Here is a 9,873-nt window from a genome sequence, read left to right on the forward strand (position 1 = left end):
TCGAGCATTCGAGCTATGCGGTATTTGAATTTGAGTATTTGAGTTATGGTTACAACTTTTGATATAGATTGTTCAGACTTATACGGTATGTAGATGCAAACTTCTCATCTTATAGGAAATTTTGGATATTGGAAATTTGATTCGAAGGCTTGTGGGTTAGGTTGAATTGAGAAATTTTAGTTATGATGTGCTATCAGACCTGTATGGGATAGGGTAACGTGGGATCACCCCGGGTATGTGCATGTGAAAGCTACACAACGATTTGATGGCTTTTGGAACAACTCTGGGCACGTTCGAGGACGAACGTATGTTTAAGAGGGGGAGGATGTAACGACCCGGTTCGTCGCTTTGAGAGTTATAACCTCGTTCTCCCCATTCCTACTTCTTTTTGTGTTATTCAGCTATATTATGTTATATCGGGTTAGTTGGTTCGAGTCCGGAAGGAACTCGGAGTGAAATGAGATACTTAGTCTCATAATTGAAAATTTTAAGTTAGAAAAGTGGATCGGATATGGACCTATGTGTAAACGACCTCGGATTTGAATTTTGATGATTCCAATAGCTTCGTATGGTGATTTTGGGATTAGGTGCGTGTCCGGAATATTTTTTGGAAGTCCGTAGAGGAATTAGGCTTGAAATACCGAAAGTTTTATTTTTGAGAAGTTTGACCGGGGGGTTGACTTTTTGAGATCGGGGTCGAAATCCGATTCTGAAAATTGGAATACCTCTGTTATGTCATTTAGGACTTGTGTGCAAAAGTTGAGGTCAATCGGACGTGATTTGATAGGTTCCGGAGTTGTTTGTAGAAATTAGAAATTTCAAAGTTCATTAGGCTTGAATTGGGGTGTAATTCATGGTTTTAGCGTTGTTTGAGGTGAATTGAGGATTCAACTAAGTTCGTATGATGTTTTAGGACTTGTCGGTATATTTGGTTGAGGTCCCGAGGGCCTCGGGTGAGTTTCGGATGGTTAACGGATCAAAAATTGAACTAGAACAGCTGCTGCAATTTCCTTCTGTTGGAAATTGCTTCTGCCCAGATGTAAGCCCAGATCGAGCTCAGAGTCGAGGGCCACAACCGAAGCCCAGATCGAGCTCAGGGTCGAGGGCCACGATCGAAGCCCAGATCGAGCTCAGGGTCGAGGGCCACGACCGAAGCCCAGATCGAGCTCAGGGTCGAGGGCCATGACCGAATCCCAGATCGAGCTCAGGGTTGAGGGCCACGACCGAAGCCCAGATCGAGCTCAGGGTCGAGGGCCACAATCGAGCCCAGAGTCGAGGGCCACGATCGAAGGCATGATCGAGCCCAGGTTTGAGGGTCACGATCGAAGGCTGGGTCGAAGACATAATCGAGGGCCAAGATCGAGGCAGAACCGAGGATGTCTGGGCAGAATTATAAAAACGGGGACTTCGTCCCATTTGCCATTTTTGACAAATTGGAGCCTGAGGAGAGGCGATTTTTGATATATTTTCAAGAAAAACTTGAGGTAAGTCCCTTGTGATCATTTCTACTCCATAATATTGAATTATCATCGAATAATCCGACTATATTATATGATCTTGAGGTGTAAATCGGAGATTGGAACTTAAACATTTGGAAATAAGATTTGTTGATTTGAGGGTCGAGTTGAGGTCGGATTTTGATAAAATTGGTATGGGTAGACTCGTGGTTGAATAGGCTTTCGAATTTTGTAACTTTTGTTGAGTTCCGAAACATGGGCCCCACAGGTAATTTTTGAGCCAATTTCGGGTTTTGGTCTAATTTTGAAGCTTTTCTTGTGGAATTCATTCCATTAGCGTATATTGATGGTATTATACCGATTATGAATAGATTTGGAGCATTTAGAGGCCGAGTCCAGAGGCAAGAGCATTGCGGGGTAGAGATTTGATCGGTTTGAGGTAAGTAACGATTGTAAATATGGTCCTGAGGGTATGAAACCCCGGATTTCGTATCATTCTACTATTTTGAAGTGGCGCACATGCTAGGTGACGGGCGTGTGAGCGTGCACTGTTGGGGATTTGCGACTTGGTCCGTCCCGTAATAACTGTAAAGTTGCATACTTTGTTGAAACCATATGATACTTATATATTTTAGAAAGAATTTCTGTAAATTGGGCTGAATGCCATGTTTGGGCCTTGTGCCAATGCTGTTTGGACCCTTAGGGGATGTTTCTTACCATCCTCTCATTATTTTCGATTGAAAATCTATACTCAGTCATGTTTATACTTGTTTACCGCATAACTCTTTTTTATGACTCTATTTTGATGCATATAAATGTTTTGGGTCGAATGCCCTATTTTACTGAAATGCCCGAGTGGCTTGAGAGGTTTATGACTGAGTGAGGCCGAGGGCCTGATTTATGAGGATGAGTGTGGATCGGGGCTGCCCGCCTACAGCATACTTTATTATTATTGCACGTGAGTTGTCCGTGCAGATTATAGCGCTTGGGCTGAAGGAGCCCCTCCGGAGTCTGTACACACCCCCAGTGAGCGCAGGTACCTACTGAGTGCGAGTGCCGAGTGCTGAGTGACTGGGAGGCATGAGTGATTGTGAGGTATGCCCGAGTGGCAAGAGTGATTGTGAGGTATGCCTGAGTGGCAAGAGTGATTGTGAGGTATGCCCGAGTGGCACGAGTGACTGTGAGGTTTGCCCGAGTGGCTGTTTATGATTTCATCATTTTTGCTCACCTTTGCATTGAGCCTTTGTTTGAAAAACTATTGGAAAAATGTCTTTAAAATGATTTTTATTGGAACTGGGTTTAAACGAGATATTTGATTCAAATCCTAATTTTTAAGAGCATGTGGTATTTTACTGAGATTTCCTGATATGAGTGTTCTGGTTGCAAATTTTCTTGGAGATAGCAAGGTAGTTGTTTGGCGATCGCAGCCCCTGCTCTTCTCCCTCTTATCTTCCTCTAGTTGTATTTAGCTATTTTCCGGCCTGAGTTAGCCTTGATATTGTTAGACAGATTGTAGTAAATGCTCATGACTAGTGACACCCCGATGTCGGGATTTTCTTTTCCGCACTTCTGTTTTTCTTTGATTTGAACTCTTTAAATGAAGGTTTATGTTAAATAAACTTGAAATTTTCTTTAAAATAAAAATATCAGTTGTTTTGGAAATGAGTCGGCTTGCCTAGTTTCACGATAGGCGTCATCACGACAGGGGTTAGTTTTTAGGTCGTGACAGTTCAAGTTAAGCGTGTTTTATTTGATCCAGGTAGCTCGGCAAATATCATCCGATCGAGGGTCGTGGAGCAGCTCAGCCTACAAAGTCAAATTGTACCCACAGCTCGAGTCTTAAACGGCTTCAATATGGCCAGTGAAACAACTAAAGGGAGATTATCCTACTGGTGAACGTGGCTGGAACCATTCAAGATACCAAGTTCCACATAATTGAGGGCAACATGAGGTACAATGCCCTGCTCGGAAGGCCTTGGATCCACAATATGAGGGCAGTCCCTTCGACTCTCCACCAAATGATGAAATTACCGACGACGGACGGTGTAAAAACAGTATACGGGGAGCAGCATGCTGCAAAGGAAATATTTGCGGTTGATGAGGTGACCCCGATATCGGCACTATCAACCTCGAAAAGGTCGAGCATCAAAGATAAACAGAAAGTCAAATAGCAATCATAGCCACCAGCCTCGACCGAATCAGGGAAGCGGGAGATAAAAGAAGAAGAGGAGGATTTTCTGAGCCCTCGAACTTTTGTTGTTTCCGAAGATACTCATGTCGCCAAATCAATGGTCGAAGAGCTGGAACAAGTTATATTGATCGAGTACTTTCCCGAGCGAAAGGTATACCTGGAAACGGGATTAACCCCCGAACTCAGAAAAAAACTTATCCAATTTCTTGTTGATAACATAGATTGTTTTGCTTGGTCCCATTTAGATATAACAGGGATTCCACCGGAGGTAACAACACATCGGCTAAGCTTGGACCCTAGATTCAAACCGGTAAAGCAAAAGAGAAGACCCCAGTCTGAAGTAAAGCACGCATTCATAAAGGACTTCTCAAAATAGAATCCATTCGGGAGGTGAAATATCCCGAATGGTTAGCCAATGTAGTTGTGGTCGCTAAAAAAGGGGACAAACTTAGAATGTGTGTAGATTATAAGGATTAAAACAAGGCGTGCTCGGAAGATTCTTTTCCACTGCCTAACATCGATCTCATGATCGATGCCACAGCCGGTCACGAGATCCTTACTTTTCTCGATGCCTATTCCGGGTATAATCAAATCCAAATGAACCCGGAAGACCAAGAAAAGACTTCATTTATCACCAAGTATGGAACATATTGTTATAATGTAATGCCCTTCGGGCTAAAAAATGCAGGAGCTACTTACCAACGCCTAGTGAATAAAATATTCGAAGAACAAATAGGTAAATCAATGGAGGTTTATATTGATGATATGCTAGTTAAGTCCCTGCGCGCAGAGGACCATTTGGCTCATTTGCAGAAAACGTTCAAGATTTTAAGAAAATACAACATGAAGCTCAACCCCGAGAAATGTGCTTTCGGGGTTGGTTCGGGCAAGTTCCTTGGCTTCATGGTATCAAATCGGAGGATCGAGATCAACCCCAATAAAATCAAGGCCATCGAAGACATCGCCATCGTGGATAGTGTAAAAGCTGTACAGAGGCTAACTGGATGGATAACTTCCTTAGGTTGATTCGTTTCTAGGTCATCGGATAGAAACCACAGATTTTTCTCTTTACTCAAAAAGAAGAGCGATTTCGCCTAGACCCCGAAATGACAACAGGCTTTGGAAGAGTTGAAGTGATACCTATCGAGCCCATCACTGCTTCACACTCCAAAGGCAGATGAGAAACTTTACTTGTACTTGGCAGTATCAGAAATCGCGGTAAGTGGTGTCCTAGTTCGGGAAGAGCAAGGTACGCATTTTTCCGTTTATTATGTAAGTCGAACCTTAGGAGAAGCAGAAACTAGATATCCACACTTAGAAAAATTGGCACTTTCACTGATAAGCGCCTCTAGAAAGTTAAGACCATACTTTCAATGTTACCCCGTATGCATATTAACCACTTACACACTTCGTAATATTTTGCACAAACCCGAACTGTCAGGCCGATTGGCCAAATGGGTCGTCGAACTCAGTGGGTACGACATCGAATATCAACCCCGGATGGCCATCAAGTCCCAAATTTTAGCGGACTTCATGGCCGATTTCACGCCAACCCTCGTACTCGAAGTTGAAAAGGAACTCTTGTTAAAATCGGGTACGTCATCGGGGGTATGGACCCTTTTTACAGACGGTGCTTCAAATGTGAAGGGGTCCAGGCTAGGCATCGTACGGAGCACGAAGATCGAAGTGCTCGCTGAAGATCGAGACTGAGCATGACCGATTTCGAGTAAGGCATCATAACGGAATGGCGAGATATTAGCAACCACCCGAAGATCTCGGCGGAAATCTCGGAACAGATCAAATCAAGCGGTTATTGACGTCAATCATGAGAATTATTTTCGTGATTAGAATTGTACCTTATTTAGGATTCCTCTACTATATAAAGAGGGACCCTATTCATTTGTGAGGGCATTGATACACTAATAAAGATATACAAAAATGTTGCTCTCTATTTCACTTACTATCTACTACTGTCCATCATTGTTTATTTTTTTGTTCTTTACTGTTCTCCTTATCCAACCTCGAGACTATCTCGAATCGAGGTCGAAAGCTCTGCTAGAACACTGATTTGATTTATTTTATTATTCAGATTATCTATTCAATTCTTTGTTTATCAATTGGTATTGGATTAAATCACGTATCCTTAAAACCACTAAATAAGTTTAATTGTTACTCGAATTTCTGGGTAAACAATGATATATATATATATATATATATATATATATATATATATATATATATATATATATATATATATATATATATATATATATATATATCCCGAATTTTCTCCTAAACAAAATAGCATTGTCCCCAGTCCCACAATGAGATTTCAGTATATGGAAAATATTTAACTTCAAAGATTTTTCTGCTTTTGGTTTTCCTTCTATTTTGGTCTTTAGTCTTAGAAAATTTAAAACTGACATAATGTTCATTTTTCTTATAACCTGTCATTTTATTTCAAGAAATACACAGGCAAATAAAAGAACAATATTCCACCCAGGAAAAAATTTAAACGCAAAAAATTCTGACTATTTGAGATAATATAACCGCTTATCACATAACTTCTGTTTTTGTTTTTTAATTATCGGAAGTCGCAAAGGCAGAGACTATGAGATTAACCGAAGAAGAATGTGGCGTTCTTAAATATTCCGCTTATGAAAAATAAAATAAGTATGTTAATTTGAAACTTTGTAATCAGAGAATTTAACGTGGAGAATTTCCTAATATTTTTGTATAGGGAAGATAATTTACCAGCTCATGACTAAGATGTTAATTTGACTTATATATTATGCTAGCAATAGCATAAGATAAATATTGAAATAATGGTTAGAAAATTAAATTGATAGAAAAACGTCATATATATGATTTAAATTAAATAATTTAAAGAATCAAAGTATTTGAATGATGTGAAAGTTGCATAAAAATAGAATAATGCTAGATATTTCGAAATGTTATGCAATCGAATTATGTGTCATATAAATGGAGTGTAGAGTGGTAATACACATGACTAAAATATGGATTTAAGTCGCGAAAAATATTTACTCAATCATATCACTTATTAAATAATTACATGTAATTTTTTTGGTAAGCATTAATTAAAAATTTGGTAAAATAGTATTGACTTGCTATGACAGGTTACAATTTATTGATAGTGTTTACTGTGAATTTCAATAATCTTTTTTAAAACAGTTTTCGTAAATTTTTCACAGATGGAGAGTTTCCCTTTTCCCGTATTAGTGTATCATATTGTATTTTAAACACCGATCAAGTAATTGTTGTACAGTATAATTCCAATGTTACACGAACAGAATTATAAACTATAGTCTATAATATAGTTGTTGTCGGGGTGGGTGTTTGGGGGGGGGGGGGGGGATTTAATTTCGAAATACCTTCGGACTTGGGTCCATAAGTTTCTTAATTTGTTTCCTTACAGAAGTAGGAAATACTTTGAAGGTTTCTTGATTTCTAAATATTTCTATGCTTTCTCTATATATAACACGGTATTGTCTTGCTCTCTTTCAAAAGTCTAACTTCGCATTAGTACATCTTCCGTTCTTTTCGCATTACAATTTGTTTTTACAACTCCAAATAATTTCCAGGAGTTTTCCTAATACTAATGTAATAAGACCTTATGTCTAGGAGTTTTTCTCAAATAAAACTGCAATATTTTTTTAAGTAAAATGTATGTCCAAACACAATTTCAAATTTTTTTTTTTGTTTCAACTTAACTTCAAAACTACATTTTTTAAAATCTCACATTTTTATGTCTAAACGTCTATTTAATATACCACATTGTATTTTGAATACCCAGTACTTATGTCAAGGAGTTTTCCTAATTTGTTCTTACTACTCCGTTAATTCCCTATTCTAATTAGGAAATACTTTTAAGTTTTCCTTATTTGCTTTTACAACTCCGTCTTCCAATTCGAATTAGGAAATACTTTTAATATTTTTATTACAACTCCGAAATTAAAGTTTGGACTTGAAATTCATCATAAGAAAATACATGAAATTAATAGCATTGTCCACACAATGAGATTTTAGTATATGGAAAATATTTAATTTCAAAGTTTTTCTTGTTTTTGTTTTCCTTGTAGTTTGGTCTTTAGCCTTAGAATAGATAAAACTGACAGAAAGCTTTTTCTTCATTATTGTTATAACCTTATCATTTTTTTTCCAAAAATACACAGGAAAATAAAAAGAACAAATATTCCACCCAGCAAAATATTTTAAAAGCAAAAAAATATGACTATATTTTGAGATAATACAACTGTCTATCACATAACTTCTCTTCTTCTTTTTTATCAGATGTGCATTAAGGCAGAATATATGAGATAACTGAAGAGAAGTGTGTCATTCTTAAATATTTCACTTATGAAAAAATAAATAAGTACGTACGTTCGATTTAATAAATTAAACCTTTGTTCTTAGAAAATTTAAGGTGGAGAATTTCCTAATATTTTTATATAGGGAAGATAATTTACCAAATCTTGATTAAGATGTTAATTTAACTTATATATTATGTTAGCAGTAGCATCAAATAAAGGTTATGTAATTGAAATAGTGTCATATAAATGGAGAGTTAAGTAGTGGGAATTTACATGAATTTAAGCCCTATTCATTGATGGCATAAAAATACTTATTCAATCACATAACTTATTAAGTAACTAAATATAAAGATTTTAATAAACATTAATTAGAAATCTGATAAAAGAGTAATAGACCTGCTATCAGAGGTTATAATTCACTGCTAGTGTAAAAATATATGTTGCATGACAGTTCACTGCTAGTGTAAAAATTGATGACGCAAAGTAATTTATCACTATATTTACTGTGAATTTCAATATAATTTTTCAATACATTTTTTCGCAATTTTTTCACAGATAGAGAGTTTTCCATATTTAATGTACCATATTGTATTTTTTGAATAGCGATCGAGTAATTGTTGTATAATATAATCCTAATGTCGCAGGGACAAAACTATAAACTATTCCGAAATACCTTCGGTCAATGAGTTCCCTAATTTGTTTCCTTATAGAAGTAGGAAATACTTCTAAGGTTTCTTTGATTTCTTTGTTTCCTAATTATTTCTACGCGCTCTCTCTATATATAACAACGTATTGTCTTGCTCTCTTTCCACAATCCTCATACGCTCTCTTTTAGTATCTAACTTCGCATTACTACTTCTTCAGTTCTTTAATTTTTGCATTAAAACTTCTTTTCGTTTAAACAGAAGATGATGAAAAGCGAATGCAGAATGGAGCCGTACAATGATGAACATGTAATGAGCCATCTTTTGAAGTTCGTTTGTGGCATTCCTATGAGATGTCATCCTATTCCACTTGTTGAATTGTATGGTAACGATAAGCCTTCTCAATTATTCCAACACTTGGATACGACGACTAATGATTATGTCTTTACGCAGTTAAAGAAAACATCAGCCCGTTGTAAGAACTTCAGAAGGTCAATTGTAGGAGGTGGCGGCTCATGGAAAGTACTCGACAAGAGTAAACCTGTTTTCGACAAGAAAGGTTCAGTCATTGGTTTCAAGAAAAGTTTTCGTTTTGATGATATTAATGATCATTGTTCGGATTCAAGAATTGTTTGGAGTATGAAAGAATATAGTCTTAACGACACCATAGTGAAAGTTTTAAGACAACGTCGTCAAATTTGTTATGAGGACTATGTTCTATGTCGCATTACGAAGACTGTTAATTTGTGTGCAAGTTCTCAGAATGTCCCTTTGGCCATTAGTGGGGAGAATTCTGTTGCCAATGTCATGTCCGATGAGCCGCTAATGCTAGGTCATTTGAATCATCTTAATTATGTCCCAAGTTCTTGTTTATCACAAGATCAAGAAAAGGCTTCTATAATTTCTTGGGCTCCTTCCCCAGTTGATCAGTTCCAGTTTCAAGAAAACCAAGATTCTGAGTTGAGCATTAATCTTTTGAATGGGAACGACGAGTACATCAGCTTAGTTGGTTTACTCACAGAAGAAACAAGTGCTGCTACATTAAGCCAATTGCCTCTAATCTCTACTGAAGAAGCAGCTATAGCAACCACATATACTGCATTGCCACCATTCAATGAATCGTTTGAGTCGTTAACTGAAGAAGAATTGGCCTTCTTTGATAATTTGTTTGTGCAAGTGCAGAAGGATCAAGAAACTGCCTCTGTTTGTCCCAATAATGATATTGATTCTTACCATAAAGAATTGGATGC

Source organism: Nicotiana tabacum, chromosome 4 (assembly GCF_000715075.1).
Source record: "Nicotiana tabacum cultivar K326 chromosome 4, ASM71507v2, whole genome shotgun sequence".
In the NCBI taxonomy this organism is placed as follows: domain Eukaryota; kingdom Viridiplantae; phylum Streptophyta; class Magnoliopsida; order Solanales; family Solanaceae; genus Nicotiana; species Nicotiana tabacum.